The following is a 5,701-nucleotide window of genomic DNA, read 5'->3' on the forward strand; positions in this document are numbered from 1 at the left end:
GTCTTGTACCATTGCATTTTTCTCCCAAACGAAGGACACTAGAAAGAAAATTTTAAAGCCTCCTGTTAGGCCATCATCTACACGACATAGCCCTAAATTTTCCAATGCATAGCTCTTTGCAAAAGAGAGATATTGGCAAGGAAAAGCTGTCTTGTACCTTTGCATTTTTCTCCCAAACGAAGGACACTAGAAAGAAAATTTTAAAGCCTCCTGTTAGGCCATCATCTACACGACATAGCCCTGAATTTTCCAATGCGCAGCTCTTTGCAAAAGAGAGATATTGGCAAGGAAAAGCTGTCTTGTACCTTTGCATTTTTCTCCCAAACGAAGGTCACTAGAAAGAAAATTTTAAAGCCTCCTGTTAGGCCATCATCTACACGACATAGCCCTGAATTTTCCAATGCGTAGCTCTTTGCAAAAGAGAGATATTGGCAAGGAAAAGCTGTCTTGTACCTTTGCATTTTTCTCCCAAACGAAGGACACTAGAAAGAAAATTTTAAAGCCTCCTGTTAGGCCATCATCTACACGACATAGCCCTGAATTTTCCAATGCGCAGCTCTTTGCAAAAGAGAGATATTGGCAAGGAAAAGCTGTCTTGTACCTTTGCATTTTTCTCCCAAACGAAGGTCACTAGAAAGAAAATTTTAAAGCCTCCTGTTAGGCCATCATCTACACGACATAGCCCTGAATTTTCCAATGCGTAGCTCTTTGCAAAAGAGAGATATTGGCAAGGAAAAGCTGTCTTGTACCTTTGCATTTTTCTCCCAAACGAAGGACACTAGAAAGAAAATTTTAAAGCCTCCTGTTAGGCCATCATCTACACGACATAGCCCTGAATTTTCCAATACTTGACTGCATAATTTGTGTTTCCCCTGGTCGGCTCTCATATAATTCAGATCTCTTTGTCTCAGGTCTCTCTCCAGCCTAGTTTGCTGTCTGTTTCCACTTCCCTTTTCTTGAGCCGCTCCCTTCTATGCCCTTGCGCACTATCCTGACTTCTCCCGTCTGCTTACTTTGTGCCTTCCAACGCACAATGCGAACTACAGGTAGTGCTGCAGGGCCCACACCCTTTTATTTGCCTTACAGAGCAGCTCTGGAGCTGTTACAGTGCCCAGCTGCTGCAAGAAATCAGCTTGAATGCTTCAGGGGCTGGGGCATAGCCAACATGAGCCCCACACCGAATGAGGGTGCAGGTGTTTAATGCGAACTAGGGGTCATCCAAGCGCCGCAAAAGGCCGCCATGCCCTGCACGCCCCTTTTCTCTTTTCATATGCAGATGAGGGTTGAAGCCAACTTTGACCCACTGCTTGGATGACATCACCATATGCAAATCCATCTGCTGCAGGCCTTCCCCCAGGAATGCTTGTACTAGTTGTTGCATTTGGTTTGTTGTTTGGGGGTGCTTCAGTATTAGGCAGCCTTCTGCCCTCCCATGTTCATCTGAAAATATGTGTTCTCCCTGCAGTTGTTGTCCCCAGATGAGAGTTCCCTTGTGCTGCCTCAGTTGAATCTCCTTTACTTGACAGAGATGTGCCTGAGCAGCGGCCCTCCCCAGCCCTATCCCAAATCATACTTATTTTGCATAGGAGATACCATGGTCATGAAGATTGTTCTCCCAGGGTGAGGTTCATTCATTGCATTCTGGGTATGCTGACCCCTGTGATTTCCCCAAATGTGGGAAACTCGACTGCATTATTTGTGGTAGAGGGGGACTGTGTTTGTGCTTTCCTCTGGTCAGCTCTGGTAAAAGTCAGATTTCTTTGTCTCAGATCTTCCTCTAGCCTTGTTCCTCTTTCAAGAGTTCCCTTGTGCTGCCTCAGTTGGATCTCCTTCACTTGACAGGGGGGTGCCCGAGCAGCGACCCTCCCCAGCTCTAGCCCAACTCCTACTTACCTGCCAGGTGAGATACTATGATCATGAAGGTGCTTCTCCCAGGGCAAGGCTCACCCATTGCACTCTGGGTGTGCTGCTCCTGCAATTTCCCCAAATGTGGGACACTTGACTGCATAATTTGTGTTTCCCCTGGTCGGCTCTCGTATAATTCAGATCTCTTTGTCTCAGGTCTCTCTCCAGCCTAGTTTGCTGTCTGTTTCCACTTCTCTTTTCTTGAGCCGCTCCCTTCTATGCCCTTGCGCACTATCCTGACTTCTCCCGTCTGCTTACTTTGTGCCTTCCAATGCACAATGCAAACTACAGGTAGTGCTGCAGGGCCCACACCCTTTTACTTGCCTTACAGAGCAGCTCTGGAGCTGTTACAGTGCCCAGCTGCTGTAAGAAATCAGCGTGAATGCTTCAGGGGCTGGGGCATAGCCAACATGAGACCCACACCGAAGGAGGGTGGAGATGTTTAATGTGAATTAGGGGTCATCCAAGCGCCACAAAAGGACGCCATGCCCTGCACATCCCTTTTTTCTTTTCATATGCAGACGAGGGTTGAAGCCAACTTTGACCCACTGCTTGGATGACATCACCATATGCAAATCCATCTGCTGTAGGCCTTCCCCCAGGAATGCTTGTACTAGTTGTTGCATTTGGTTTGTTGTTTGGGGGTGCTTCAGTATTAGGCAGCCTTCTGCCCTCCCATGTTCATCTGAAAATATGTGTTCTCCCAGCAGTTGTTGTCCCCAGATGAGAGTTCCCTTGTGCTGCCTCAGTTGAATCTCCTTTACTTGACAGAGATGTGCCTGAGCAGCGGCCCTCCCCAGCTCTATCCCAAATCATACTTATTTTGCATAGGAGATACCATGGTCATGAAGATTGTTCTCCCAGGGTGAGGTTCATTCATTGCATTCTGGGTATGCTGACTCCTATGATTTCCCCAAATGTGGGAAACTCGACTGCATTATTTGTGGTAGTGGGGGACTGTGTTTGTGCTTTCCTCTGGTCAGCTCTGGTAAAAGCCAGATTTCTGTGTCTCAGATCTTCCTCTAGCCTTGTTCTTCTTTCGAGAGTTCTCTTGTGCTGCCTCAGTTGGATCTCCTTCACTTGACAGGGGGGTGCCCGAGCAGCGACCCTCCTCAGCTCTTGCCCAACTCCTACTTACCTGCCAGGTGAGATACTATGATCATGAAGGTGCTTCTCCCAGGGCAAGGCTCACCCATTGCACTCTGTGTGTGCTGCTCCAGCTATTTCCCCAAATGTGGGAAACTCGACTGCATAATTTGTGTTTCCCCTGGTCGGCTCTCGTATAATTCAGATCACTTTGTCTCAGGTCTCTCTCCAGCCTAGTTTGCTGTCTGTTTCCACTTCTCTTTTCTTGAGCCGCTCCCTTCTATGCCCTTGCGCACTATCCTGACTTCTCCCGTCTGCTTACTTTGTGCCTTCCAACGCACAATGCGAACTACAGGTAGTGCTGCAGGGCCCACACCCTTTTAGTTGCCTTACAGAGCAGCTCTGGAGCTGTTACAGTGCCCAGCTGCTGCAAGAAATCAGCTTGAATGTTCTTCGTTGATTGATGGAAGAAACATCTTACAAAAACTCTCCAGATTATTGACTTTTTAAAGTTTTTCTAGGAAACGTTCTAGATGAATGCTTATTAGCGTTTGTCAGAATGTACGTTTGCAAAGTGTCTCTGTGGCGCAATCAGTTAGCGTGCTCGGTTATTATCCAAAAGGTTGGTGGTTCAATCCCACCCAGGGACGTAATTTACCTTGTTATCAGATTTTGGTGATCTTTAAGTAGACAAGTCAAAATTTCAAACCCCCTCTTGTGGTGTAGGGTACCTGGCCTTCTCTGATGTAATCAGAGTTAGATTTGATTAAGTGATTTTATAAAAAAAACAGCTAGGAAGCACAATTTAGCAGTGGGTTGCAGAGAAAAAGAAATATGCTGGCAAAAAATCCAATTGAGTGATTAAACAGCTCTTCATTTTCTGGCTTTATTTTTATGCTAACAAATTTGTTCTCTGAAAAGTGTCCACAAAGCCAAGTATCTGATTAACACCTTTGTAGGGATGGTTTTTCACCTATTACTAAATTAAACTTGCTTCATTGGAAAGGCAGCAAGATGCATCGTCATTTCAATATCTACTGAAATAATACAGGTTGACACCAGGAAACATTAACGCCACTGCATCCTTGCTGCTTTCTCATGTGGAAGTCTGTTTAATGTGAAAACAAGGTGATATCTAATTAGCACACAGGTAAGGAATTAAGAAAATCTTTATTTAAGGGTGAAGATGTTTCTAACAAAATCGTTGCCCCAATGCATCATTGAAATTCAAGCTGGAAAGATGATTTTAATATATCACTTGTACATTTTGTATTGCTCTTCTGGTGACAATGTAGTTTGTTTTTGTCAATTACCATTTTAATAATAGGGTAAAGAAAATTAAGTGGATTTTTGAAAGAAAACAATACTGTCAATATACTATTAAACAAATTAAAATGGTAAAAGTTATTGTACTTTAAGTAAAAATAAAAGAGCCAAAATATCAATCCCAATTTTGGATTACTTTAATTAAAAAAAAATGCATATAGCAGAGGATAGTTTCAATCTGCCTACCTCTGGGTTATCGGCCCAGCATGCTTCCATTGCAGTACTCTGCTGCACATGTAAGTGCAAGAGATCCTGAAGCACTCACTCATCGTGGGAAAGTACCAATGTGTTTCTTCGTTGGTTGATGGAAGAAACATCTTACAAAAACTCTCCAGATTATTGACTTTTTAAAGTTTTTCTAGGAAACGTTCTAGATGAATGCTTATTAGCCTTTGTCAGTATGTACTTTTTGCAAAGTGTCTCAGTGGCGCAATCGGTTAGTGTGTTCGGCTATTAACCAAAAGGTTGGTGGTTCAATCCCACCCAGGGATGTAATTGACCTTGTGATCAGATTTTGGTGATATTTAAGTAGACAAGTCAAAATTTCAAACCCCCTGTTATGGTGTGGGTACCTGGCCTTCCCTGATGTAATCAGAGTTAGATTTGATTCAGTGATTTTATAAAAACAGCTAGGAAGCACAATTTAGCAGTAGGTTGCAGAGAAAAAAAATATGCTGGCAAAAAAATCCAATTGAGTGATTAAACAGCTCTTCATTTTCTGGTTTATTTTTATGATAACAAATTTGTTCTCTGAAAAGTGTCCACAAAGCCAAGTCTCTGATTAACACCTTTGTAGGGATGGTTTTTCACCTATTACTAAATTAAACTTGCTTCATTGGAAAGGCAGCAAGATGCATCCTCATTTCAATGTCTACTGAAATAATACAGGTTGACACCAGGAAACATTAACGCCACTGCATCCTTGCTGCTTTCTCATGTGGAAGTCTGTTTAATGTGAAAACAAGGTGATATCTAATTAGCACACAGGTAAGGAATTAAGAAAATCTTTATTTAAGGGTGAAGATGTTTCTCACAAAATCGTTGCCCCAATGCATCATTGAAATTCAAGCTGGAAAGATGATTTTAATATATCACTTGTACATTTTGTATTGCTCTTCTGGTGACAATGTAGTTTGTTTTTGTCAATTACCATTTTAATAATAGGGTAAAGAAAATTAAGTGGATTTTTGAAAGAAAACAATACTGTCAATATACTATCAAAACAAATTAAAATGGTAAAAGTTATTGTACTTTAAGTAAAAATAAAAGAGCCAAAATATCAATCCCAGTTTTGGATTACTTTAATTAACAAAAAAAATGCATATAGCAAAGGATAGTTTCAATCTGCCTACCTCTGGGTTATGGGCCCAGCATGCTTCCATTG

The 5,701-nt window shown here is 42.6% G+C and overlaps 4 non-coding genes across 4 annotated transcripts; all 4 read left to right on the forward strand.

Annotated features, from left to right (window-relative positions):
• Positions 1 to 1,569: 1,569 nt before the first annotated feature.
• Positions 1,570 to 1,733, forward strand: LOC135006689 (U1 spliceosomal RNA). Its single transcript, XR_010206848.1, has one exon. It is a non-coding gene; the product is annotated as a U1 spliceosomal RNA (small nuclear RNA).
• Positions 1,734 to 1,885: 152 nt separating this feature from the next.
• On the forward strand, positions 1,886 to 2,048 carry LOC135006691 (U1 spliceosomal RNA). Its single transcript, XR_010206850.1, has one exon. It is a non-coding gene; the product is annotated as a U1 spliceosomal RNA (small nuclear RNA).
• Positions 2,049 to 2,719: 671 nt separating this feature from the next.
• Positions 2,720 to 2,883, forward strand: LOC135006690 (U1 spliceosomal RNA). Its single transcript, XR_010206849.1, has one exon. It is a non-coding gene; the product is annotated as a U1 spliceosomal RNA (small nuclear RNA).
• A 152-nt stretch (positions 2,884 to 3,035) lies between these two features.
• On the forward strand, positions 3,036 to 3,198 carry LOC135006688 (U1 spliceosomal RNA). The gene has a single exon (XR_010206847.1). It is a non-coding gene; the product is annotated as a U1 spliceosomal RNA (small nuclear RNA).
• Positions 3,199 to 5,701: the final 2,503 nt, after the last annotated feature.

This window comes from Pseudophryne corroboree, unplaced genomic scaffold, assembly GCF_028390025.1.
Source record: "Pseudophryne corroboree isolate aPseCor3 unplaced genomic scaffold, aPseCor3.hap2 scaffold_2158, whole genome shotgun sequence".
In the NCBI taxonomy this organism is placed as follows: domain Eukaryota; kingdom Metazoa; phylum Chordata; class Amphibia; order Anura; family Myobatrachidae; genus Pseudophryne; species Pseudophryne corroboree.